This window comes from Bombus impatiens, unplaced genomic scaffold (assembly GCF_000188095.3).
Source record: "Bombus impatiens unplaced genomic scaffold, BIMP_2.2 scf_0389, whole genome shotgun sequence".
In the NCBI taxonomy this organism is placed as follows: domain Eukaryota; kingdom Metazoa; phylum Arthropoda; class Insecta; order Hymenoptera; family Apidae; genus Bombus; species Bombus impatiens.
The window spans coordinates 1,570,909-1,598,791 of NT_176808.1; the positions used below are offsets into that span (position 1 = coordinate 1,570,909).

A 27,883-nucleotide genomic window follows, 5' to 3' on the forward strand; every position below is an offset into this window, starting at 1 on the left:
ACAAAGCGTTCAAAAAAAAATTGGGCAAAAATTTGAATACAAGTCCTATACTTATATCTCAAGCTAAGAAAAGAAATTCACATAAATTCGCATGTACAAGCTGAAAAATGTATTTATTTCTTGGAAAACATAACACCGGTGTTTATGCAATACGCGTAGTTCTTATTGTTCGTCTTTTACGAAGCGCAATTCTCTCGTAAAACCACCGAGAGTAAGAAAGCGCTCGTTACACAAAGACGTAGAAATGTTCGTTTTGCGCCCCTGTTCGAGGAAAGGCAACGTGAGTCGGTGTATTGGCGAAGCACGAAATAGCGTAGAATGATTTTGCGCGTAAAAAGAAATTTGCACAACGCGAACCGTCGCAAAAAGTTCATCGAGAACGAGAGGCCAGGTGAGATGGAAAAATTGCATCGTTAACGATTTAAGATTGTCGCCGCAAGAAAGTTTAGCAAACGCGACTACTTTAGCAAGCTGAATGCGAAATCACCGCTATGCATAAAACATCGCTGACAATTATTCTTATTACATGCTATCTCTCCGACGTTATTGTCGCTTCTTGCTCGCCCAGTACCCCTTTGCATCGTCGAATTTCCGTGCGAAGAAACCGTTTCTACTCGTGCCGCTCGGATTTCCACGGTTCCTGTAATCGCCGGAAGTCATCCTCCACCGCGGAGTCGAGAATAATTTGCTGGAAACTCGCGAAACTGCAGAGGGGAAAAATGAGAAGGAGCTGAGGAGGAGAAAGGAAAAAATGCAGCAGCGTCTAAAACTTCGGTTCCTAGCCTCGTTTGTTTATTGTTTGGAACTGCGAAGCTAACGGGCAGAGGGGTGAAAAGTTGCTCGAACTCGTTGGAACATCTGTAACGAACGAAGATCGCGTTTCAATGGCCGAATCGAAGGGAAATTTTTTTCCTCGATGGAAAAAGAAAGAATTAAGAGCGTTCGTCGGTGAGGTGATCGATAAGCTTGTTTCTTCTTCGCGAATCTCGCGAAGCAAAGGAATCCTATCGAATACGAACTGAATAAGAATGAAAAGTTGCTCGGTTTGCGATGTGCATTGAACGAAATTAATTAAAAACAACCGCAACTTTATCCTATCCGTCATTAGAAATATATATATATATATATACAATTAAAAGCTTCCACTGGATGCAACGAACGATCCAGTGCGCGTTACGATCCGATATTTAACGCATTGTGTTGATAGAGCCTTTTGCTCGCGTTTACCATTTACGTACTCTTCCATCTTATTGAGATATTACCTTTTGTTATCGTATTATACCGCCTAGCTTCGGTACACATTCGTACGAACACAATTCCAACGATACTACGTGTCGGTATTGTTGCGCGCGTATTGCCTCTGCTATCCCATCAAGCAGAATCGCAAGACGTTACAGAATCACAGATCCCCGTCGAAGTCATTGCTCATTGTGCACCGAGATTCCGTGTCTACGCTGGAATTCGATGAAGAAAGTACAGCGGAGTTGCGAGATGCAGGAGAAGGAGAATGAAAGGGGCGAGGAAGGGAAGCAGGACCGATCTAATCGACGGAGCTGGTTCTCGGTCGGAGTGTTCGGAATAGTTGCCGAAGAAAGCTGCAAAACTGACACCGTGCGCCGCAGCTATGTAAGGGCGAACTGGCGCAGTAAAACCGACAACTACGGCTAATAGAGAACGGGAACCACCGTCTCACCGTGGATTGTACACACCGTTAATTCGATAGCTCTGTCACGGACGTCAAGAATGTTCCGGAATTCCATTCGAAGCATTTGGTATATAGAGGAGGATCAGCGTAGCGGCGACCTCGATCTAAGGATTTTTGTTGCAGCTAGCGTCGCTGACTGGCATCCGATCGATTTCTATTCGCGCTGAATTTACCGAACCTCTTCGACTATTAGTATCTACTCGTTGCCAGCGAATCGCTTTGAAAAATTGAGCAGTGGCAAGGAGAGGTGGATGGTCGATGCTTCTCTCAAAAAATGCATTACTCGTGTGGTCTGCGAGAGTTTTCACCGCTGAATTCTCTCGTTTCCGATGTGCTCGCCGTCGTGGAAACGCACCGCATGATTCATCGGAATAATATATTCTCGACGTTAAATCGGAATCTCGGCTACCATTTTCGATCAGCTTTTAATCATTTATCGATTCTTCGCGTTTCCATTTAATTTTCTCATTATCTTATCCATTAATTTATGACGTACAAAATATAAAATATCAAATAGGCACGCGACGACTTCAAACAATTTATCATCGATGTCTCATCGAAAATTACAAATTACATGAAAATTGGTTTTCGTAACGTATATGATATACGTAGACGTTAATTGCTATTAAAGTATATTAACTCGAGAACTACGAAATCTGTGAAAATGGCAGATTCCAGAGAAAAACAGATTTCCTATTATTATTATCGTTAAAAGAAAACAACTACTTTTGATAAAATTAATTCCAACTTTTATTCGAACGGAAACATAAATCATACGTACGTATTTATTTTAATTATCGTTTATTAACATTATTGCTTATGTTATATTATTATTATATTTAACTTACATTAATTGTTATCACTTTAATCATAACGATCGATACGTGCTAAGTTTAGTAAAAATTTAGTACCACGAAATATCTTCGAACATATATCTACGTATAATATATTAATATAACGTAATCTACGTATAAACATATTAATCGTTTGTTAAATTGCATAATATAGACGTTCGAATCGACGTTTCCAATAATACTATCAATGGTAACTGTTTTTGATATAATTGACCGGGAGTTTCACGCGAAATGTAGACGGAAATTATAATTGAAAGTCCGTCGCGAAAGCCCAAAAATTGAAATCGTGCGCGGTTATCGTTAAGTTACGAGTGGGGCACATGCACACACGTATCTGCTGATTTGAATTATTAGTATGTACGCGACGAACAAACAGATAAGACACAGTTGCAACGTTTCGTACATCGATAGATGCATTGAAAATCATTTCGTGCCAGCGAATTTTATTGTTGGCCGGATACTATAATACTTCAGCTCCACTCATGACCCATTCGTTTCTCTTTTTTATGTATACCATATTAAAAATGCTTATTTCTCTTATCAACGAGTTAAGTTTGTTAAATGCGTCCGCCTACTTCGAAATCGACTGTAATCGTGACATAAATTGCATCGAAGCTTTCCACGAATACCTGAAGAAGCCAGGCCAAGACACGGTAACCTGTATGGGGAAAAAGTTGTGCAGAACGTGCACTTCGACGACATATTTCAAGATCATCGAAATCGGTGAGGTGTACCCTGTTCTATATAATTATCATAAAATATTATAAACGGATGAGTTACAAACGGAAATGGCATAGCGTAGCTGCGAACGATAAATAACAGACCGAAAGAACGCGAAGATAATGAAAGGCCGAGAATGAAAACATTCAAGTTCAAGAGATTCCGTAAGTCGTATGTTTTCTCGTTGTAATTTGAGCAAGAGGGCAGAATGTAACGAGAATCTCTTTCTCTTCTACGTGTCGCTGCATTTAGGGTTTCTAAGATAATCTGTTATCGTTTGCAGGATTACATAGTAACGCGAGTTTCTTCGGTTTTCACTCGCGTGACGATCGTTTCTTAAACGATCATTGTAACAGCGTTCATTTTAATAACTTGTCGCATTTCGATATAAAATATTTAACATAAAGTTGGATAATACTAAAATATCTGCGAAGAACTGTTATTATCTGTATTTTAAAGATGCCATAAATACATTTACATGGTAAGGGTTAAATTAATAACCCTTAATAATAACAACATAATAACAATTTCAAATTAAATTAAAAGTCTCCACGAGTTAAGTGAAAGAAGCAGAATTACGGTCAGAGAAATCGCAGCAAAGTAACGGTGTTCCTTGTTGGGAAATCCATCGATAATATCGTAGTTCACAACGTGTTACGATGCGGCGATTTAACTTTTAGTCAACATTTCCCTCTGAACTTAGTTTAACTGAACTTAACCCAGTTTACTGCTGTAAATTTCATGCCTTCTACTATCGCTTCTCACCGGTACAACGAAATATGTACCTCGCGAACAACGGAGACCGAAAGAACGTAACAGCGGCCCTCCCCGGAAATTCCGCGAGTCGTAGACGCTGTAACACGAGTCCGAAGCTAAGGATAATGCCGCTTCGATCCACCCTCTTCGCTACTACTCTTCGCTCTGTAGTTCGATACGTTTCAACGAAAACCTATAGCGTTGACAGACGATTATTTTGTTTGCCAATGTGTGTCTGTGTCGAGCAAACTCGAGTAATCGTAATAAGATTAAATTCAATGGAACTTCCTGTTCTCCGCAGAATTCGACCCATACTGTTTGACTAACAGGCTTTGAAACTACTATGTACCGTGACGAACACTTTGAACTGTGAATATCGCTCGCGTGTTGCAACTCGCTTGTCAATCTTTTCAGTTTGTAAGAATTTGCACCTGTTACGTGGAATAATTTACATTCTTTTGAAGATGTCTTTAATTTTAAGGGGATGCATCTTGACTAGATATTACGCGCATCTTTAACTTTCCATGGAAATTAAGTTCTAACACGTGAAACTGTACGTACGTTCCATCATCAATACGGTCTATTATTTTCAGACAAGTTTTCTCTTGAAATCGAAGTCGATAATTCGCATAGACGATCATCAAGCCACAAACAATTTCGACGATGATCTCCGAATTTTTAACAGATCCTCGACTCTCTTAAAATACATGGTTAAGAAGTCATGCATGGCTGGAAAACGTTATTTTCCATTTATGGCTTCTGAGTAAATGGGTTTATGGATTTATGTCGGGTCATCAATTTTTTTGCCAACATCTCGTTATCCGTGTAGTTGTTAATCAACTCTCCTTTGACGCTTCTCGGCCAAAATACCCTTAAAACTGGGCTAATGACCAAGCGGGAAAATTTTCGATCAACTATCTGTTTCCGTTTTGTTCTTGCACGCATAGCTAGCAAACGCTAAAGGAAACACAACCCAACAGCGATAAAAATCGTACCATCCAGATGCTACATAAAGCATGTTATAGTCCCGTGGTAAGTATAAGTACATGTTCGTCCAACTAATCGCGGAAAGCAGACTTAGCGTGTAACAGCACGGATTACTATAATTCACGATACGTTGCATAAAATAATCGCGACTATTAAGATCAACATACGCTATACGCCTTATCGCCGATCGCACGTTACAAAAAGAACGCACCTTTCTACTGCCATAACAAACTACGTACTCTTTTCCGCCCTTTTTTTTTTTATTTATGACAGTAGCCTTTCCGATGTTCGATATATCATCGGCAGACTTTCCCCGCAACAAATCTACAGCCATAAATCCACCGAGAACAACTGTTTTGCACTTTCCCATAAATTCCGCCAAGAAAACAAGCGGTTAAACCCTGCGCAGGCGGATAGAGCGTATCGCGAGAGAGCAACGGGCGCAATTATAATTTCTTTCGCCGTATAATTGCGCGGAGCGTTGATCGCGTCGGGCAAAGAGGAAACATCGAGGGCGAAAACACACGGGCCATCGTAGCATTGTCGAAGAGAACGGGCGAGGATGGAGGGACAAGAGGCAGGATCGAGGGAAAGACGAGGCGAATTCTAGTTTCGCGGGAATTCTATGGGCCGTAGATTTCAGCCCGATGTAACGCGAGCTTCGGGAAAGTAGAGGGTAACGCGGGACCCGAGCGTTTCTGCCGCATGTATTTCGATACGTTACCATTTCCAGAACCTATAGCCGTGGGGTCGAGCTGGGAGACGATTGCTTTGCACTTCTGTGCACGCCCCCGGGGCAATCGTAAGTTGAGATACCTACTGAGAGTCTCCCTTCTCTCCTTTCCTTCGTCTCCCTCTCGTTCTACTTCTCCGTCCCCTTTCTACCCCGTTTCTTGCCACCCTTCGCCTTAGCTTTTCTCTCTCAGCTTCTCTCTCTTTCCATTTCATCTGCCCTTATCCTCTTGCAGAGGCAGGTCGCGCTTCTCTCCTTGCGACGTTCAAGTCTCGAGCCCCGAATGCAACCGGCACCGCGAACTGAAGGAGCTCGTGTTGGTGTAAGACTCGCTAAGAGGGTGGGCCAGACCGAGAGATCGATCGCTCGAACGTGCTTTCGGCATCCTCGAATATTACCCTCCACCTATAACCGACCTATATCGGCCGGTGGGTGCACGTAATACCGTTGCCTGTTTGTGCATAGCTATGTATTTACTTACGTAGGCTCGAATATTGGACATATTGATGCTTATATGCGCAGGCCATCGTCTTACACATGCATTTATGTATGTGTGCTCATATAGATATATGTATATTATATCATATATGCTTATATAACATAGCGTTCGTATAAATGGGTTACTATGTTAATGCGTCTTCGTATATATATATATATGTATATGTATATACAGATGTAAATGGATTTTAGGGACGTGGATGGACGTGAATGGACGTGGAAGGGTATAGCGTTCGATGAAAGATCGACGCAAACAAAATGCACTCAGAAGCTTCTAAAGTTTAAGCTGTTGAAATAACGTAGAGGATGGAATAATAATATAAAAAAATTATTCCGCTTATTTTGTAACTTAAAATAGACCTAAAACAGATACTAGAGTATTATATTCGATAGCGACGAACGTGTCTGCAAAGAAAAGTGTTTTCATTTTCCGCTCGTTTCTATAGAATATCGCCATGGAGGAGCGTAAGCGTAGTCGAGAAGAAAGTCGACTCGGACAGCATCGGCCTATAGGGAACCTACAAGCGGATCGCTATGCTACGCAGTACGTAAACGGGTCCGTAATTTCCATTATTAGGTCCGCGAATCTACATGTGTATGTAATCACCTTGTTCTAAGGTAAGTGTACGCACGTACTGATAAAATATGGCTTTCTATATGGCGGTTGCATAACGTATATGGTATACGTATAACGCGAGTTCTGGGGAAGAGTTATAGAAGAAAGTGCGACGGAGAGAGAGAGAAGGGAAAAAAGAAAGCGGAGAAAAATGATGCGGTATTGTCGAGTGACGATAGATACGAGTCGCGAGCCATCTGTCCACCGGTGGTGTGCGGAAAATCGAAAGCGATGTTGAAGGGGGCGGCATCTGGTACATTACGTCCCTGGTGTTATCGCGAGTGCAGCCCTCCGATATCGTGGACTCCAACTTAGGGAAAAGAATTTTCGTTTAGCGCGGGAGAGAAAACCTTGTCGGTAGAATCGAGTAGAAAATTGGAAAATGGTTTATCGCGAGATTCGATGCATTTTTGTAGCCGCCAGATTTCACCGGGTTTCGATACGTTCTACCGCATTTTAATAAAATTCCCGCCTCGTCTCGATTATGAGCAGTCGCGCGCGGCGTACTAAAAATTTTATCGAAACGTATAAATGTTATACAGAACGTATGATAAACATTCGTTGGAAAATCTCTATAATTTTCTAGCGATTTCCTAATGAAATTGTATCGATCGAATCTTGTTGTGGAATGCTGGTCCAACAACGGGTGCAAATTCTCCGAAACTCCAACGAGTCAACGCCTCTTTGACATACGACGCAGTTGACACCAGGGGATACTAGAGACAACATTGACACAACGGGATAATAGTGGTATATACTGGAATTACATTGGCAGTTACGAGTTCGTACATTGTTAGCGAAATTATTACGCTTTTTACGAAAATGTCGGAGAATTTGGTTAAAGTTTACGATATAGGAAAAATTGATAAGCGTTATCGCCGAGAGGGAACAGAAATCCTTCTTTCGTTCCACGTCGAGGTTCAGACTGTAGAGTGCAAATTACAAGCAAGATCGAAATGCGACGTTTAATTTTCGTGAAAATTCGCGATGGCCTGCGGTCGGATCCGGCCAAAGAGCGCGCACGGCGCGGTTCGTTTTTTTCTGGATAACCCATTTACTTCTAGCGAAATGATTTCGCGTTTGGTGCAATCAGCACGCTACGCCGCTTTTGTAGTCTCTGTGTCTAGCGCGAGTCGGGTCGAACTAAGCTGGCAAGCTCCTAACAAACGAAGCAGTAACTCGGATTGCCACGATAATTGACTTTTTCAACTCGTCCCGATTTTTTGTCATTTCTCTTCTCGCCAACGAAGAACGCTAACCGTCGACTACTCCTTCCACTTCTTTCACTTCTTCTGCCTGTACCACCGCTATCGCTATTCTACTTCTTCCCCCTTTTCTTTTTCTTAGGACGCCTCACTATCCCGCCAGAACTTTATTTTCCCTTCGCATTGGCTCAAGGATCCCTGGCGCCGCGTTTTTAAAGTAAATAAAACTTTCCGCCAACTCGTCCCTCTTTCTATTTGAATCTCTGAGTACCGATGACAGACGCCGTGAATACGCGAGAACCCCTATGAACAACCGAGACGTCCGACGCTTTTGCATGGATCTACGCGAGTCTCCATTCTCCATCGGTGACGTAAGAACCGGAGGAACAGAGAAAAGGGTGGCATTCTCGAGTTTCGCGTAACACGTTTCACGATCGTACAAAGGAAACGTACCTTCGATGATTCTTTCTCGAATTACCGCGGAAAAATATCGAGCCAATGGTGACTTGATTCACCGAGACGATCGCTTTATGGAGCCACTGCTATCTCTACGGGAAAATAAAAATTTCATTTCAAGCGTTAGAAACGATCTTTCTGTTCGCCAACCATCGATATTGGTTCTATATATTCTAGAAATCATTGCTTTCATATTTTTTATCGATCTATAAATTCTAATGGGAAATTTTACCTTTTCTAATTTTCAAGTGTTTTTGAAAAAAATCTTCGTAAAAGTCGTTTCTTTTTAATACCAACGCTCGACCTTTGTATCGATGTTACTAAATCGCTACAACCGAGTTTGGTAAACGCGTATAGGCGGCTATCAAACACAACTGACGTTTGTGATTGAACACGGGTTCCCACACGTCAGATGCTCATTGTCGAAGATCTGCCGTCGAAATCAATGATTGTTCGCAATCACGCGTTATAACAGAGGACGTTAAAATATAGATCTTTTAATCGATATATAATTAATTAATATTATTCGAAATGTAGGGAATAATCGTGAATTGAAACTGCCATTTAAGAAAATAATTGCCACAGTTGACTATGACATTTTCCACGTTATATTCGAGAGTATCTTTTCGGTATTATAAATCAGCTTTTATATTTTTTGGCCAATTTCGTTTCAGGCTGCGGTAATTTAAAACGAGAGTATTTAAAAAATATGGATTTTTCGAATTACCGTGGTAAAAAAGTCTGTAAACAAAGATTGCGGAACTGTCGCAAGCGATAAAAAAAACTTCCTTCGTGGTGCTCAGTTTATTGGCATGGTCGATACAAAAATTGAAAGTTTTACCATTCAATCGCGCCAATCGCAGCCGAAATATCTGCACGTGTTACTGGCGAGACAGGTTGTAAGAATGATCTAATGATTCGTGGAACGAGGTTACACATTGTCAACGAAAATATTACTCCGTATGATAGTTGCATGACGGAGTAATACCTGCTCGGACCTCGTAACGTTGTTATTGTAACAGGCGGATTGTTATCGCAACAAATGAAAAATGCAACGTTGGACAGGAATCAATCGTTGGAAAAAGATAACGGAGAATACCTGCGCTTCATCGGTATACATAAAAATTAAAAGCTCCCTAAGGGGATCAAGGTAATCCGAAGGAAGTGGCTCGATGAACGTCGGCTAATGCGCTTACAAGCGGCAAAACAGAAACTGTTTAAGTGGCGTTCCGTTAGGAAGCCAGTGTCGGTTGAAAAAAATTGCTAACACGCCGGTGTTAAACTTCGTATCGAGCAAGCAAGTATCGATCGATAATTAAGGTTGATAACGTATTCGTCGTCGCGATCCGCTTATACCTTACTCTCTTACGATATTCGCTGGCTACACCGCACGACGTTCGTTCGTCCTCGAGCCAGGAACCCTCCAGACTTCAGACCGACGAACCCTCCAAGGATAAGTGTCGATTTAAGCAGAAACGCGCGTAATTTGCGCACGAACCACGGGAAGCGATCCTCGGATATACTTGCATGGATAAAATTGAGAGGGCGTTTTACTGAAAGCGCGTTTCAAATTTCACGGTATTCTTTCCGTGGTTTTTCTTCTGTTTTTAAATTTATTTACACCAGAGTGCAACGTCTGTGGCTATTATAGCGACCATGGAAATAGCTTATGTCGATGAAAATTTCAACCATCCCGAAGATACCCGTCTCGCGTTATGGCAAATTCATTTCAGATAGGGAATCTTAAAATAAATCGTGAAACAGATTAAGTAACGCAAGCGAGAAAATTTAACTGCGGTGACCATGCAGCCCGAAATCACGGCTGCCGGTTTTCAAGGGTCTGCGAGGTGTTAATGCAATTTAAGCGGATGAATGCACTGTTCGTAACGTTGGTCTGTTAGCGAACACACGCAGTAGCCGGAAACTTTAGCGAGGCGCTGTTTTGCTCGATTTAAATGCGAGCAAACGAGCCCGGTAACCGTCGTTCAAGCTACTTGGAAGATCTCGGCCAAGAGCTATTCCGTGGATTGCTCCTCTGGGAACATAATCGAAGACTAACTTGCAAAAGCCGCCACCAGAGATACCGAGAGGTTGTTTTCAAAGTGCATGAAGCGCGTAACAGGATGCCCGATACTGCTTGTTTCGCGACCCCCAGGTTGCGCCACGTCCAAGACACGTAGCGTGCCATTACTTATAACAGATTCTATGCCCACGTACGTACCGTATGTGTACCTTAACGCATTCGTGATCGGTAATTTTATGGAAATCCTAGGAAACACTGCAAGTTTCTACGATTAACTTGTTTGTCGTTCGTTAGCTGACAATGTGTCGCGATAGCTGTGTGGAAAATTTTAGAAATTTTATTTTAAATTTATTTTACGTTGTCTTTGTGTATAGTACCTACGCTACTGTCCGGGAGCGTTTAGACATTTTGTAGCAATATAAGATGCATAAATTAATGAGAAACTAATGGTCGAGAGCGATACATCATTTATGATCTTCTAAAGTTATTGTAATTTTCGTGATCAACCAGATTCCGGAATATACGTATCTAAAATATAAATATTAATATAAATATAAGATTTAATAAAAACCTCTTTGCAAAATCGGAATTTCAATGAGAGTACCACCTTAAAGCTGTAGATACGAGACAGCGAAAGTAGCGATGAATCGTTGAATGTTTAATCGTCACGATCTTCCTCCCCGTCCAATATGCGCACCCAGTTTCCCGATTTTATCGATCAACTTTGGTTACTGTATAATAAATGCATGGCTTTTTTCCTACTCGTCGGCGATTTATCGTCGCTGGCCAGTTCGTAAAAGTTGGAAATGTAAACTCCTCGTTACAGATTTAACAAACGCAGATACAGAATGGAAAACGGCTTGAAAGCCTTGAAACAATATTCAAACTCTGCGAACGTTTCCTAATGATGCGCGACATAATTCGGACGACGCGCAGCCGGAGCTAAAGTCGACGAGTTTCGTTTCTAAGTAAAGTAATTAAAACGATTAAAGGGCGAAAAAAGTACACGGTTACGGAATAGGCACGTACGATGACTAAAAACGGTGTATAATACCAGCGACGCGAGCAAGGCTGGCTACGATAATAAAACAAAAGAAACGATAAGATAAGGAAAAAGGAAAAAAGAGGAGAGAAAAGGGAAAACACGTACGAGCAACGATGCGAGATACGAGTGTATTTCCGAAGTTTGTTTTACTAATTGGACCGTGACCCGAAACTGTCGCGTTAGAATTGCCTATCGCTTAACGAACAACGCGAAAATAGGGTAATACACGGTGCTCGAAGTTTCAACCGGCCAAAAACTCGACACGGATGAAATCAAGATTTCACGATTGGAAGATCATTTGCCTTTCGTTTGTTCGAGCGACTCGAGTTTGGTTGTCGAGCAATTTGATGGTACGATCGACGATTCAACAACAATCAGCTGCCGCGATTGCCTACTGATATATGCGATGTTCTCCATTGCTGGAGAGGTGGATATTTACAAACCGCCAGCATGAAACCGTCAAAACGCAAAAGCATGTATCGCCGCGAGCGGAACGCCAGGATACGAAACGCGGCGTAGATAACTATTGTACAGAGTGAAATACACCGGGTTCCGGAAATCACGCAAATATAAAATTAAATGGTGGCGTCTAGCCACTGAAAAGCCAAACTGGCTGGCTCGCATTACCACAACCATCGTGTCACGGATTGGTTGAATGATTGGACTCCGGCTCATACCCGTGGAACTCTCCGCTCGAAAATGCGAAAACGCGCAGGAAGAGATGTGCCGGATGTCGCGCGCGTAGTCGCGATAAACAATAATTAAAAGTTGCAAAAGAACGAGCCAGCGGCAGGGCGTGTAATAAAAAAGAGTCGCATTGCCGGCAGCGGTATGCAATACGCGCGCGTAAATTCGCCGGAAATATGTGTATTATTGTGGGCCGCGTGCTGAAGTTCGTTAAATTCGCCATGATTTATCGTCATGCGGGGGATAAAACACGTTCGACGATGCAACGTCGACCAGCTCTCGTTGGACGCGACAAACATTACGCGTGGACGCGTTGTAACGCCGAGCTGAGTTGAGTAACGACGCGCATTTTTCCTCGTTTTTCTCGCTCGCACGTTTTTGATTTCGGCTTGGTTTCCGGTTCGAAGGCCTGTTTCGTGTTTCAATCGCGCAGCTTCCATCGAACCGGATCCGTGTCCGCGTGAATCAGCCCGGGAAGATCATCGTTACGAGTTCTTGGCAGTGATTCACCTTCTCCCGGTAACCCGTTGCGGTCGCCCGAGGCTAAAGACACTTTAAGCTTCGTTTCGAGTGGACACCGAAGTGATCCTCAACGTCCAAGAATACAACGCCGATGATATTAGCTGTTGGCCCGCGTACTCGCTGATCGCACGCTTCTCCAACTACACAGCCGAACATCAAGAATTAATTGGCTAGCGCTACAAAGGTCATTGACGTGTTCTTTTACGGCATCTCTATTTCTGTTTTTAGCAATACGTATTAGTCGTCTCACCAAAGATAGATGAATCGTACGAAATGAAACAAACAACGACTTCACCGAGTATGGTTTGCCTACCGCGTAACGCTCTACTTTATTTTTCCTATTTTCCGTCACTCGCTCACGGTGGTGCAAGCTGCGTTGTCGATCGAGATACAACTCGAAGAGGAACCCGCGTCCAACGGAATTTGGCTTTCGGTATCGTGTCACCGTTACGGGGTCCAGCATAGCAAAGTAATTGCGATCCAGACGTGCTCGATCGTGGTCGATCCTAAGGGGAACAATAGAGCGCCTGCCGAGATCTCTTGCTTAGACGCTATGAAAGCACCTTTATTCGTTACCGGCATTCCGATGAGACTCGCGATGCACGCAGGCGCATCGCTCGCCTCCATCCGAACGAGGAGTCATCAGCGAGTCGGCGACAGTGGCAGCAGCCAAAACAGGTTTCAGAATTTCGGGAAGGAGAGGAAGATACGGGTCGACGTGGCTCGATGCGATAAGCACGAACGGCTCGACGGAGTATGTACACCGACTAGCTTGAACTATACACCCTGGTTGTATAGCGTGATTCGGGCGTTACCCAGGCCTCGCAGAAATCTCACGTGCGAGTACAATGCCTCTTTTGTCACTCTGAACTGGCGCGCGCGCCAGTTACTCGGGGGTGCTTTGCCAGCCAGTGCAGCGGCAGACGTCTTTTCTTGCGACTTTAAGAAATTTTCTTACCGGTCGAGCCCGATATTCCTGGCGCTTTGTCGACCATACAATAACGTAGACGTAGCCCGCTTCTTTCGACTACTCGAAAGACGGTGCGATGTTTTGAAACGGGCATCGTCGTTGGACTGACGTACAACCTTGGCAATTTGGTGAGCGGTTTCGCGATTACCATCGGCGCAACGTACAGTCGAGGAAAAATATTTCCGTACGCGACGTATCTCGACCGGTTTCTCCGCTGTGTCGTTTCATTTTCCATCGTAGCGAACTTTTATTCGTATTTGTTTTTCTATAATCGAACGATAGAATTGGAAACTTTAAATCATCCGATCCCTCCCGTATCTCCTATTTTTGATATTCTCCTTTCTGTTCTTTTTTTTTTTTTTTTTTTTTATTCCCGTATCTCCTATTTTTGATATTCTCCTTTCTGTTCTTTTTTTTTTTTTTTTTTCTTCAATAACTCGTGTTTTTTCTATCTTACTATCAATAAATGAAACCTGAAACTGAAAAATATATCATACGGAATAACATTCCTATATTCGGAGAAACGTATTATGTACGTACATATTTAAACTATTTAACAAAGTTACGTTAAGCTAATATAGCTATAAATTGAATACGAATAACGCGATACGCTTCGATCGAATATCGATACGAATTAGTAAACGAGCATGACTTTTTAATTAATTGCGCTCGTAGAAACAAAGCACGACTTTATCTGCTCATGTAGCTAGGCATAACAATTAACGCAATTACTTCTGCAAGCCAGAGCTAATTTTAAGCGCAATTTAGGTCGCTTTGCCAATTACTTTATGAAAAACTCATCAGCAAAAACCAAACTACGTAATACCTATGGATTCAAAAAACGTACCGTTCGCCGTAACGACGTTATTATTTCGAAAGTACACACAAACTTACTCGCAATTTATATTTCCAGTTTACTCACTTTATCTCGGCTGTTAAATACCTAGCCACGGGTGTTTAACATTTCCACGTGTTTTCAGCATTTTTACGAGCGTCTGGTGCTCCCTGCTTCTCGCGAGTGCAGCGCTAAAAACATAACGTAGTTGTTTATATCTCTTTAATCCCGTAATAATCGCAATTTCGTACGTGCCTTCTTCCCCTGGCTTAACGTTCCGCAAATAAAAACGAGTAGCTCGTTATCGAAGCATTCCTTTTCTTCCAAATACAATTTCGTCCAATGGGAAAGCGTAATTTCGTGCTCGGATACGATGCAACTTTGCACCATCCTCGCAAAGGGAAATGTCCTTCTACGGGACAGTAAAAGAATAAAAGCTGGTTTCGTGCGAAACGTTGTAATTCCGATCAATCGACCGCGTGTCGTTGACGTTCGCAATTGGAGATAACAAAGGGAGAACTTAGCGGACAAGAAAAAGTGTGCTAAATATGCGCTTGCTAAAAATAGTAAAACGAGTATCGCTCTTACAAAAGGATTGTAAGATATTTTACGTACGAATATTTTATATGTTAATTAGGAATTTGTGCGACATACCGTGAAATAACGAGTATACATTATTTCTCGTATATTCTCATTTTCGAAAAATATATAGAGACACGATCAAAGTCGTACGCGACTAAATCTGTTTAGCGATATAGAAACTATCAAACGCGATCGATCATCGTATTTCAGTTAGTTATTTGTTCGGTTATTTTTCGCTATGTACACAATGTACAGGGTATATCATAATCGTAACATTACTCCGCTTCTCAGCGATCGTGTACGCCTATATGTACGCGCTAGCGTACATAGATAAGTGTATCTGGCCTTAGTTACAGTACATAATCTTTGGTATATCCAAGGGTGAGACCATTCTCTCGCTAGAATATCATGGTGGTCAGCAAGAACGCTGGTAGATACTTATTCCACATCGAGACTTATGAGCGGACGTGTTCGTGCTTCAGAATCGATGACAGTGCGATAGTCTGACCGAATTTCACTCACTTTTTCTCGCCCAGGGTTCAGACACGGGCGCGGATCGAGACGACATAGTGTTGGTTAGCTGGGTGCAAATGTCATGGAAGTTCAAAAAGAATATCGACAAGTATCTTTCGAGGGCAGCCCGAGATCGGTAACGAGTGGGTTTTCGAGTAACCCAGTCGTACAATTTTATAGAGGACCTTTATGACCCGCTCAGGATCCTCAATTTGCTTCCCGCACATAACTGGATCCTTTCTTTTTAACAATAGACCCTGATCCCGGCAAATTACACGCCGCAAAGTGATTTTCAAACTGGATCGGAAAGAGAGCTGTTACACCTACATTTGTCTTGATGCTTGATTTTTAAACGTAACTTCGAGATTATTTATTTGAGAAAAGAACCTAGGTGTGAAAATAAGACGAGACACCCGACGTTTAAAAAACATGCTTTTTCTCTAAATCGTCCAATATTGCCGGCAAAATTGGTATTTTGTGGTCAGCTGATATTTTGGAATAGACTAGATGCCAACAACAAAGGCGACGCAACTTTAAAAACCTATTCTTCATCGTAGAAAGGTTTTTACACGTACAAATTGAAAATGACCAAAACCACGCTTAATCCTAACATACGATCATTAATATTATCAATAATAATATTATTGTGTTCAAATTTTTTTGCATCCTTTTTTGTCAATCTCGAAATAAAGATGCAAAGTAGAACAAATAATGACATGGGATGATAAATCGTTCTAAAGGAGAGCACAGGTTAGAAAGGAAAGCACACCAATTACCGAGAGAAAGGCAATTTCGAATAGTCGCCAAATATTTGGCGAAACTTTAATGAGACACGTGCGCATTAATACGAGACCCGATGCATCGTCCTTTGTGCAAACGTATGACATAACGATGCTGGACGTGCTCGACTAGTTAGTTACTCGTGCCACTTTCTCTGTCTAGCGTGGCCTTTATTTGCACGCAACTATTTCCAATCCAGGAGATGTATAGAATTAGAGACAACGACGTGCAAACTCCCAATGTCCCTGAGATAATCCTCGAGTTTGTTTATTTACAGCAACGAGACCGGCGCAGCAAGTTACTGCAAAGGATCGCGTACGAAAGAAACGTAATACCCGAGCGGAAGACTGTTTTGCATTCACGCGGCGAGATTCTCCCACTCGGGTGGGAAAAAAAAGAGGTAAAAGGAAAAGGTTGCGCGGTTCGTGCGCTTTATGTTTATCACGTTGTTCATTAGCGGGCTTCCTCTGTTTTACGTGAAAATGCATTTCAATTCTCCCAGTTAAACGTACTCGTACCGAGGTTTTGTTATCATATATTTCTCGAACGTATCTTTTGTCCCTCCAAGTACATCGTTAAAGGATAATGCACGTGACACGATGTAACGATCAAATGATAGCAAGGACTAGTATCGCGTTCCAATTTATCGCCATTTATAATCCACGCAGAGGGACTTCTCCGCCACGGAGCGCTTCTTTCAATAGTCAGCTACAATTGCTTTGTGCGCTGAAACTTTATAGAAACGAAAGAACAGCGAGGATTGGCGCGAAAGGATGTAACTCTCGTTATTCCTGTTAATTACTATATTTAGAAGGAAAAGGCGAATTAAGCGAAGGTGTAAAGGAGAATTGCTACGAGAGAACGTTCGGTCCTAAACGTGCTTAGCCAAGCCCAATCGTTAAAATGGTTCCGTCGGTGTGAAAAGTGATTCCTTGTCTGAACGCTGTAATCCCAACGGTACCGGACCACTAGCTTCGATTACGAGCAGGTCTATCCATTAATACGGGCATTAGACAACTTGAAGAAACCAATACGAAATCCCGAGTAAACTGCGCGTCTTTATCAAAGCCTGTGAAACACGAGCAAAGTCATCGTCGACGTTCATCGGGGAAGGGAGAATAGGAAGACAGGAAGAAACAGAAAGCACGGCCGTTAAACTGTACACAGTATCGTTTCCTCTCCGTAAAAGCCGTCCGGCATTTTGCTCGACCCCCTAATTAATCGATACGATCTCGCAGGAAGCCGTCGGTATCCTCCATCGGAAAGGCGGACAAGAAACGGGCGAAAAAAAGGAGCACGGCAGCAAACGATAAGCCAGCGACAAGCTCTCGCATGCAAGCGTCGGTGATGCAACCGACCGAACATCTTTCCTTGTCGTAACCTTTCCCTGGCTAGACCGGTAATTCCAGCGAAAAGAAGAAGAGATCGTAATTAGGTAGCTGTCGTTTCTCGTGAGCAGGTCACAAGACGATGGTGTGTTGTATCGAAGCCGGGGAGACACCGCTCTCGAAAGGGAATAGGAGGTTCGGGGAACCCTCTATTGCCGGTCGCGTGGTGCTCCAATTAGTCGATAAGATCTTTCGCTGGGGCAGCCAAACCCTCTGCGCTAGCCTGCCAGGCGGAATCGTAGCTTTTTCAACGAGAATCCCCGACTTACGGACACGCGCCATCATCTCGATGTATGAGCGTACCACGATCTTGATCGGCGAAAAACAGCGCTAAGATCGTTTCGGCACCCCTGAATCGTGTACGTTGCGCCGTTTTGCGTTATTTCGCGAGGCTAGATCATGACGGGAAACGGTTGATCGATTTACGAGAACCGAAGACAGTTACGAGGTACGAATTCCGAACGTTGGTTAGAAGTTTCGGCTTGTTCACCGATAGTTTGGTTAATGTCGCTCGACTGGCTCGATTGCGATACGGAACTTCTACTTTCTCGTTTGTCGTTCGTAAGTAGACTCGTGGGTCGGCGTTCGAATTGAGACTACTTCGATTGGCAATTGGCACGAAACTGCTTCTTCTTCGAGCAGATGAAGTTTAGCATTTTTATTAATACGTGTATATCGAGAATTGATAGAACATACGGATCTTGAGTAATGGTTTCTTCGGATTTTAATCGTGTCTTTAGAACAGTTTTTAGACCAAAAAACGTCGAAACAGGGCGCAACGTGCTAATACAAACACGATTGAAACCGGAAGAGCCAGAAATATGTCATTTAATCATCGTGGAAGTTTAAAATTTAAAAAGATGTGACTTCTTCGGAATTGTGTTGCGACAGTTCGAGACGGATCACGCTGTTTCCCGCTACGCGTTAAACTTTCCCAGAGAAGTTGCCATTTTCAACGCCCTAAGAAGAATGTGGTCGTTCAGGCGAATCTTAGAGAAACGCGGTCACCGATAGCGCAAGTATGAGAAGTTTGTTTACAGTGCAACAGAGAGCAGAGCACGATTTTCTGGCTGAATTTTAAAAGCCGGCAGATCCGCGGGGAATTAAAATGCAATGGCCCTTTTCAACGGAAATAGGTTGCGCGCTGGCGGACACGCGGCAAAGCAACATCGTTCCCGAGAAATGGGTTAAGATCAATATAAATATTTAAACGAGCTCGTGAAAGCATGGCCAGCGATTATGTGTCCTTTGAAAGCATAGAGCGTTACACGTGGTATACGTAATACACCTTGTTACCCGATTCCAGCACAACTATCCCGATATTGTGTTTTTAATGGCCGCTGCCGTGTCGATTTGGCTCTGCCATCGTCCGATTTCAGTGTTAAGGGAAAGTAAATCATCCACTTTGAAACCGTTTGTCGCACTTTCCCCTTGGTTTGACGTCGTTGATGGTTTTAAGAGAAGTGTACACAACGATATGTGTACTGTATAGTAATTTAAACTTACGAAACCAGGAGCATTTAAATGATAGTAAGTTAACGAAAATAAATAGACGCTAAAAAGTAGCAGATAGGAGTAAAAATTAATTTTGCATCTTTTATCTATGACGTGGAACAAAGGGAAACCATTTGACGTGTATGGCGTATGGTATTTGCTAACAAATAGCCGAGGTATGATGCGAGCGTTAAATTTCTCATTTGTATATTCTAGTATTATGTAAAAAGCATTTTTGCCCATTATCCATCCATTCAAGATTATTGTATTAAGTTGTCTTTTTGTACCTCGTTAGAGATGTTTAAAGATAAATTTCACCTTGAAGACCTAAACTTTATCAAAAGACAGGAAACGCTCGAATAACGCGGTTAATAATAGATGCAAATGCTCCATGGAGAAAGAAACATGCTTTTAATCTAACAAATTTTAATCGAGTCACGTTGCGTGTACGTTATACTGACCTAAATTCAAAGAACGTAATTTCCAAACGTACACGAATCGTGTTTCATTTATACGTACCTTCCGTATTTCGTATTTAAAAAATTTCGTATTTAAAAAATGTATTGTTTTCTAAGAGTAACATCCCGTTTCCGAGAAAAACCATTTTCCATTTCCGAGAACATTTCCCATTTTTTCTGCCCAAAATAGTATTTAACGTTCGTAAAACTCGAAAATATCAAATAATACTCCTCCGTTAAACTTGCAACTTGTATCTCGAAAACTATTTCTCGCGAAACTCGCGGTAATTTTCGTGTTGGAAATTCGAAAAATAAGATCCTATAAAAATTTGTCTTCGCCAATGTAAGATACGATAAAATTAGACGAGCGTGAGCTTGCGTTATCTTGACACTCTCTTTTCGATACAAAATTCTCGTAAATTGACTAGTATAAAGCTAATACTATTTCGTTTAGAGTTGCACGAGAATTAACCCACTTTCTTCATCATTCCTTTCCATCTCTACGTTATTCTACCACCAAATAATCTACGATATTTATGGCGATTATTAGCTTCGAAATCTTAGAGCAAACTAACAATCTGTAACCGGCTATAGTTTTCGTTTTCGAAAGCAAACGAAATACCAATTTTAAAGAGTTGAGACACTGCCGTAATGACATACGGAGTAAAGTATCGAACAACCGTGCCCTATTCGAACGTTTGACGTCCGCCAACTGGAACGAAATAATTCATCGGATAACTAGAAATTGCATGCAAACGAGGCAGCGTCTCCCGCCGTGTAGACGCGAAAGTGTTTCAGGAATGCCGTAACGACATCGTTTTGACATATGGTAGTTTCTCGAAAGCGTTGCAGCCGTCTATCGTGAGAGGACCGTCTGCGTCTGTGGCACTCGAATTACGTATTGCTAGCGTAACGTGCTTCGCGCCGGCTTGCTTACTTCGCCAGCCAGCGGAGACATCGAGAGTCGAGAGCGGTGCATTTCACGACGATCAGGTCACCATCTGCCATAAACGTGCATAAGGAGTCGAACACGCTGGTGCACGTGCCTACACGCAAGCTTTCGCACCAGCTGTTGGTCCGTCCTAAAACGAAGCCACAGCTGTCGCTGAACCTGCGACGATCGACCCATCGAATTTTTATCGCGGTACATTGGACGGAAAAGCGAGCCAACCGAGACGGAAGCAAAGAGAAAGAGAACGAGATGATTATCCGCGTTGTTGCTCGCATAATGCCACCTCCGACCGTGTGATTTCAACTGTGAATCGAGTCGCTCTCTGTCGAACCGTCGAGTAATCGCGGCGAAGCAACCAGCCGTGACATTTAGTCGATTCGAAGCTGGTCGGGACATTTTTGTTGACGTCCTTGCGCGATCGAGGGTCTGCGAGAAAGAGGTCACACGCTTTCGATGTCGAAACTGTTCTGCCGCTTAGGCTGTTGATACGAATAAAATCGATTTCGTGGAGAAACTCGATGTACTTGACGCTTATTGTCAGTAGGAATAATCGTGGCGTTACTGACGACGATACGGGTAAACATTAGGCAAATTAATATTTTCCTTCAAAAGTATTTCGTTGACGAGATTCGTTTAGATATTCGTAATAATTCGTACGTTGTGCAACTTTAGCAAACGCCGTAAAATGAAGCGAGCCCAACTGCGCAAACTCTTCTTCAAAATTGAGCGCGCGCATCGTCGCTTTATTACATGATATATTCAAGTTCAGACGCGAACTTTCATCCAGCTGTTATCCCGAATACAGGCGCAGCTGCTGCTAAACTTACAACGACCGATCCTTGGCATTTTGTTCGATATTCGGTCTCGCTCGCGGGATAACAGGCTGCAACGGCGATGATATCGAATTCTAGACGAACGAGAGACAGCTACTTCAGCCACACGATAGATTCCCCAAGATCGAAATAGAAGATGGTCGCGCATCCAAGAATGGAGCTTGATGAATTGCCGACATGGTGGATTAACGCGCTTAACGAGACGTTTAATTAGTCGGGAAAAATTGGTGCAACGCCGGAATCGGACGTTGACGTGGCAACAGATACTTTAACGTTTCACACGCATGTTGGAATTTTGCAGTAGCTCAAATAATAAAGTTTATATAAACGTTGCTATAGCTCGCTAGCGGGTAAAATGTTTTACGCGATAAAGATCAGTTTACTATGCGATTGTTAGGCGATAAAAATCCATATGGTGTATAAATTAAAATTAATTAATTTAAATTACATCGCTATCGTGTGATTAGATACGATCCAGTTGCGATATCAGTCGAAGGTACATCAGTTGTTAGTTAGCACGGGCAGAAGAACGATCGCGCTTCCGACCATCGATCCTCCGCGTTGTCATCGAAATCCAAAGGAGAATGAGAAACAGAACACTGTTGCTCGCGACGATATTGTGCGCCGCGTGTCGTTCCACTTGGCACACGCGCAATGTTTTAATCTTTGCTGGTGATCGTAAACAGAGAGCAGATTTACACGAACGAAGGCGCACACTGGCATTGCCTCGAAAACAATTCCACGGTTAGGCAAATAGATACGTGCCTGGCAAAGGACGCCATGAATACGTCGACCTAAATGGACGCGCGTGAATCTTGCAGTTTCGAAAAAAATCCTGTTTCCAAGCCTCTGCTTCATGTTCCATCAATTTACTGGAACAATTTGATCGTCGAAATGGCGCTCGGTATCCTGTGTAATACGTAGACTGCGAACAGTTATGCAAATTTTTACCTACTAAATATTATTCCGAGTATTTCTATCTTGGACATTCATATATTTTCGCATATAATCTATATTCTGTATATCGTTGCACCTTTCAAATTGTCATAAATGTATAAAAATTCGCAGTCTAGTAGTTTAATTAGCAACGAGTAATGAACTATTTAAGACGTTACATCGAGCAATCGTTAAATTCTTGGAGTATATGCATATCATGGTATACATTTTGACGAGAATTTTGTTGTTCAATGTATAAAATTCGCGTGTAATGTACGAGGGAATAATTAATTGCAACTAGAGTTAAATCTAATATTAACTTAAAAATAATTAACCTAAGTTAAAGCTATATTAAATCAAACCCAGGAATTTACAAGTTTATAATATATAAAAAGCGTGGTAAAAAATTAAGAGTGCTTGGAAAAAGTTAATAAACGTAAATGAACTTAAAATAATTCAAATCAAATAATACAAACATCGTTATATATCACGCGTACTTAATACTTTCGTTTGTTTAATATTTGCTAAATTCATACTATATTTTTTAATATCATCTGACGTAAGTGCAGTTTCAACGTCGTCGTTCAAATCGCATTAGCTTTAAATCGTATACGATACGAACGAACCGGGCATTGCAGTTATATAATCGCAGAAAGTTAATCTCATACGCTGCACGGTACGAGTATCGATTAATAGCTTGATCGAAAACACCATGTGCAGGGAAACGTTTAAAACATTTACCAGTGACACTCAAAATTCGACTTGTTTAACGGTGCGAATAGAGATGGTGGCTCGCTAGAGATACGAAACGTTAATTCGCGATCAATTTCCAGCTCCGCTCGCTCTTCCGCTTGGCCAAGACGGCCGTGTGCAACAGACACGAAGCAACAGAGAAAAAGGGAGAGGGCTCCTTTTAAAAATCGCGCGTGTATTATATTAGCGTCAGTCGCAAGATCTCGCGCGTTGCTGATTTTGCTTAGCATCCGAGGGAAAAAGAGCTTTAGCCCTGTGATTCAAAGAGGCCGACAAGAAACAAGAGGAAAAAATGAACGACGGACAAGGAACGGACAAACGAGAGAGACAAAACAAAGAGAGTTAGAATAGAAGGGTTGAACAGCGACGCCAGAGATACAAGTGAAAATTATTCTCAGAGAATTTCACTCGAACACCCGGTGCTGTGATGCGATGCCTAAGGAAGAAGAAGAAGAAAAAGAAAAAGAAGAAGAAGAAGAAGAAGAAGAAGAGGAACAAGTAGAAGAAGAAGCAGTGGTTCGCCGGCCTTTCCTCTCTTTTTTTCCATCCGTCCCTCCGAGCCTCGACCGTTTCTCTTTTTGTTTTCACGCTAGGCGTCCCGAGGGGGATGCGTTAAAGCCCGGCTGTAATCCGGCCGATGCAATCAAGTAGATGAGACGGGACTGTAACCTCCTCTCTATCCTCTCTCTTCTTCGCCTTTTGCTTCTCCCTCTCAGCCTGCCTCTTTACTCTCTTCACCCCCTTGATGTCACCTTGCTCTTCCCACTTTCTAGCAGCTTCTCTTCGTCGCTCCTCGGTTTAAAACCGTTAGATCTCTCTTCTATCGCACACGCTCGTTCACCGATCTCTCTCTCCTTGTCGTTCCTTCGCCCCGAGTCTCGTATCGGTCTCGTCTCGGACTTGCCTCCTCGACAGCACGGCAGCGCACACGGCATACTCGCCTATCCCCCATCTCGCTCGCTCACCCTCCTTTCAAAGCAACCTTCTTCGATCGTGTGCGCGCCTCCATTTGCCTCACCGCGTAGAAGAGCCGCGGCGGTAACGAAGCTTAAGCCACCCTCGCAAATCATTCGTTTTAGTCGCTGGTCGGAGCATTAGTACGTGCCGTGTTTTGGTCCCTTTCCACAAGCACGGGGTGCACGCTGCAGGAAAGATAGAACGCGGAGAAGAAACAGAGATGGAGGGAGATGGAACTAGAGCGCGAGGGTGAAAGCGGAGGGCGACGTCATTGGCAGCGCCCCTTCGAGCGAGCCGCGTACGACGCACTGTGAACGAAGTCGCGCAATGGTTGTCGGGAGTGCAGCTATGATAAGACCGTCGTCAAACTCACGGCGAGAGACATTCCGCGGAAGATTCTTCTCCACCCCGATTCTTTCTTAGTTGGCAGACAGACGACGTAGGGTGGGATGCGAGGGAAGAGGTTTCAGGGTAGAGAAACGAGTCTGGTGAATTGCCTCTCGTTCTTTGAGTGCTCATTGGCGCATAACCAATGAGCGCACGTTTAAAGAAATTTTTTGCACGGCTCCTTCGTTCACGGGACAAAGGGGGAAAGGACGAGGAGAGAGGGTGAGAGTGCGTTAGAGAGAAGATAGGCGGGATGATAGCGGCGAGATGCGGGGAGTCCAGCCACCGTAATTGTGACGGCGGGGACGAGAGGGTGGAAAGAACAGGGTTTCGAGTAAATAGAGCGACGTCATAGTTTATGAAACACCCGTATTGTAGCTACGGACAGTGATTTAAGCTACCTTCTTCTAATTAGAGGCGGTGTTTGTTAATTGCTTCGTTTACGGTGCGATAGCTCTTCTTCTTCTTTCTTTTCGCGACCCCGTTTGAGGACGAACCGTTCGCTTTGAACGACTGCACTTAGATGACAAAGAAAACCGAAGAGAACTGGAATCCTTTGAAATTGGGTTTAGAATTGCTTGGACGCGAAGTAACGCGCGTAAACGTAGTTTTTCCCTCGAAGTTCGGGTATTAATTCAATGTTAATCGAACTTGTTGAACGCGATTAAACGAAAGCGGTTTAAAGCAAACAACTCTGAGCGCGCAACGCGCTAAAATTTAGATGGTGAAAAGCGAAATTGCCGATAACGCGCCTCGAATAACCGCTAAAGGATCCCATTCGTTGAAGACAGTTCAACGCACTTCGATAATTAATTATAAAGTATACGCGTAACAGAAAAGCTCGGCTGGCGGATCGGGCGGCTTCGCAATGAAATTATTCGTCACTTGGTACAACGTTAACAATACAAGGTGCAAATTATAACTGAGAACCGCGGAAAAAGCAGCAGCAGAACCGACGAATATTTTACACAGTGCGTTCATAACGCGTGAACAATAACACGTTGCTAAATGCAACAAAAGAGAAAAAACCGTTCTGAATTTTAACAAAGGATCTCCGATCGTAAAAAGCTTTTATTATTGTTTCCGATTTCCTTGTTTCCCTGTATTCCTCTGTTGCATTCGAACGAACGCGTTATTATTACGCGGCGCGCCGTTTAGAATAATCGCGTACGTGTTTCCAGGTAATCGAATTAGATCGTTATCGAAGGACGGTGGCCGCTACTCGTATTACGAAAGTCGGCGTATCCGCGAATAGATTGAGTTCTGGACGATGGCAACGAATCGAATGGAAAATTTTGTCCAAAGCAGCTCAAATTCCGAGCGATCGTGACAAAATCGTACGATTTGACGAACAGGAAAAGAGATAACGAGATGGATGGGTCGACAGAATAATATCGTCGAACGATGTGCATGGTACGGCGACAGACACAGCTGACGATGGAGCGTCGAATGCGGTTTGGAAAATCGGGGCAACGCAACTATGCCGCAAATAATTATTGGCTGGGCCAACGCGAGCCCGCGTTTAATCGTCCGTACGAATGCATATTAATAATGGAGAGACGTTCGATGTACGCCCATACAGGCATCGACTGCAGTTACCCTCAACGAACGTATATTTTTTCACCGATTCGATCGATATACGTACTCCGAAATTTTACATGCTCCACTTTCGATTCTAACGGTCCTGTCTCTTGATAAAGAGACATCTACGACGTACATTTTTACCAGCATTTAGGCAGAGACCTTAACGTCGCGCGAGCAAATGTGCACGTTTTGTGCCGATTCAGAGAAAAAAACTTCATTAGAAACCGGAGCAACTTGTGTTTATCGATCGATGCGCCATTATATTTCATATTATTCACATATATATGTATATTCTAATTATTATTCTAGAAACGTGATCGCAACAATGTCGTTCATATGCCATTAGCGTGGCATCAGTTAGGTACATGGAAGATCGCACGAATTTATATCTTTCTGGCTAGCGAAAGTTATAAACCTCGATTTCAATTAATTTTATAATTTTCATTAGCGATAAATCAATGAAGCATTGATAAGGATGTTCCATTATTGGCTTGATTTAAAGCGGTGATTTTTTATGACTTCGTTAGTGTTCTTTCCATATAGTTGCCGATATAGGTACAAAGAAGCGTTATTTCTAAAGTGATCTGCACTCCGTTCCAATTTATCGTTATTCCTTGCATTCAAATTTCGTTTCATTCAATCGCGCTAATCCGTGCAATTGTTCAAAATGAACTATTATCGCGGAGAAACAGCGGGATACGAGAAACGTACACACATGTTGACCTCGCGATGAAATATCCAGCGGCGCTGGAACAATTTGTCCGCAGACGCCTCGCGGAAGATAACAAAATTTATACAGAGAAACACGTAAACAGCCGTATAGAACGAAACATTTGTTTCGTGGAAATTAAAAAGCAGCCGAAACGATAAGGGGTTGGTAGGGGAGAAGGCGTGGCGCGTGGAACGATAAAACAGTAAATTAAAAACGAGCAAGATTTCGCGAGACTCGTACGAGCATATTCGTACAGCGGTCCGCGTTGCTGTTTCAACAACGGGAATACGCGAAGCGAAACCTGCCCGACGAAAATCCTGCTGGATAAACCGACCGACGGGGTGGAGAGTGCACACCGTACGTCAACTATCCACGCTCGTTATGCTACATGGATCCTCGTAAAAGAGAATAAAAGATCTGCACTTGGACGCCTAACGTTTTCGGAACAAAAGCTACACAGATATACGCGTGGATACACCGTTATAAAGAAACAAAGGAATTCTAGACACGGACACGGACGTGGAAACACAGACGCGGCCGCTAACGTCGCGTGCTAACGCGAAATCGAGAAAGCGATATCGTTTAAGGACTTTAAGGACCGCGTGGCGAGATTTTCCCACGCTGTTGGCGACACTGGCGTTATAAACAAGCGACGGTAAATACACGCGACCAGCGTCGTCGTAACGTTTCGCGAGCGCCGCTTCGAGCGCGAACGTTGCTCGAATCGGAGGAATCCGAGCGGTGGAATGCGGAAGCCGAACATAATCGTCTTATGAGAACGAGCTGAATGCCGGGGAGTTGCTATCGGAATCCATATAAAGATGAGTCTCGCTTTTTTATATCTCCTCTTGCCGCGTTTAAAGAGCATCGTAAAACAGCGTAAATACGAGCTGCACGTCGCGAGGATCGCTCTTTCGCGAAAATCGTTTCTCGATTCCCCTC

The 27,883-nt window shown here is 43.0% G+C and overlaps 1 protein-coding gene across 4 annotated transcripts in view; it reads right to left on the minus strand.

Annotated features, from left to right (window-relative positions):
* LOC100745461 (leucine-rich repeat-containing protein 4C-like) overlaps positions 1-27,883 on the minus strand; it is a 274,466-nt gene that overhangs the window by 205,691 nt on the left and 40,892 nt on the right. The window lies entirely within an intron of this gene.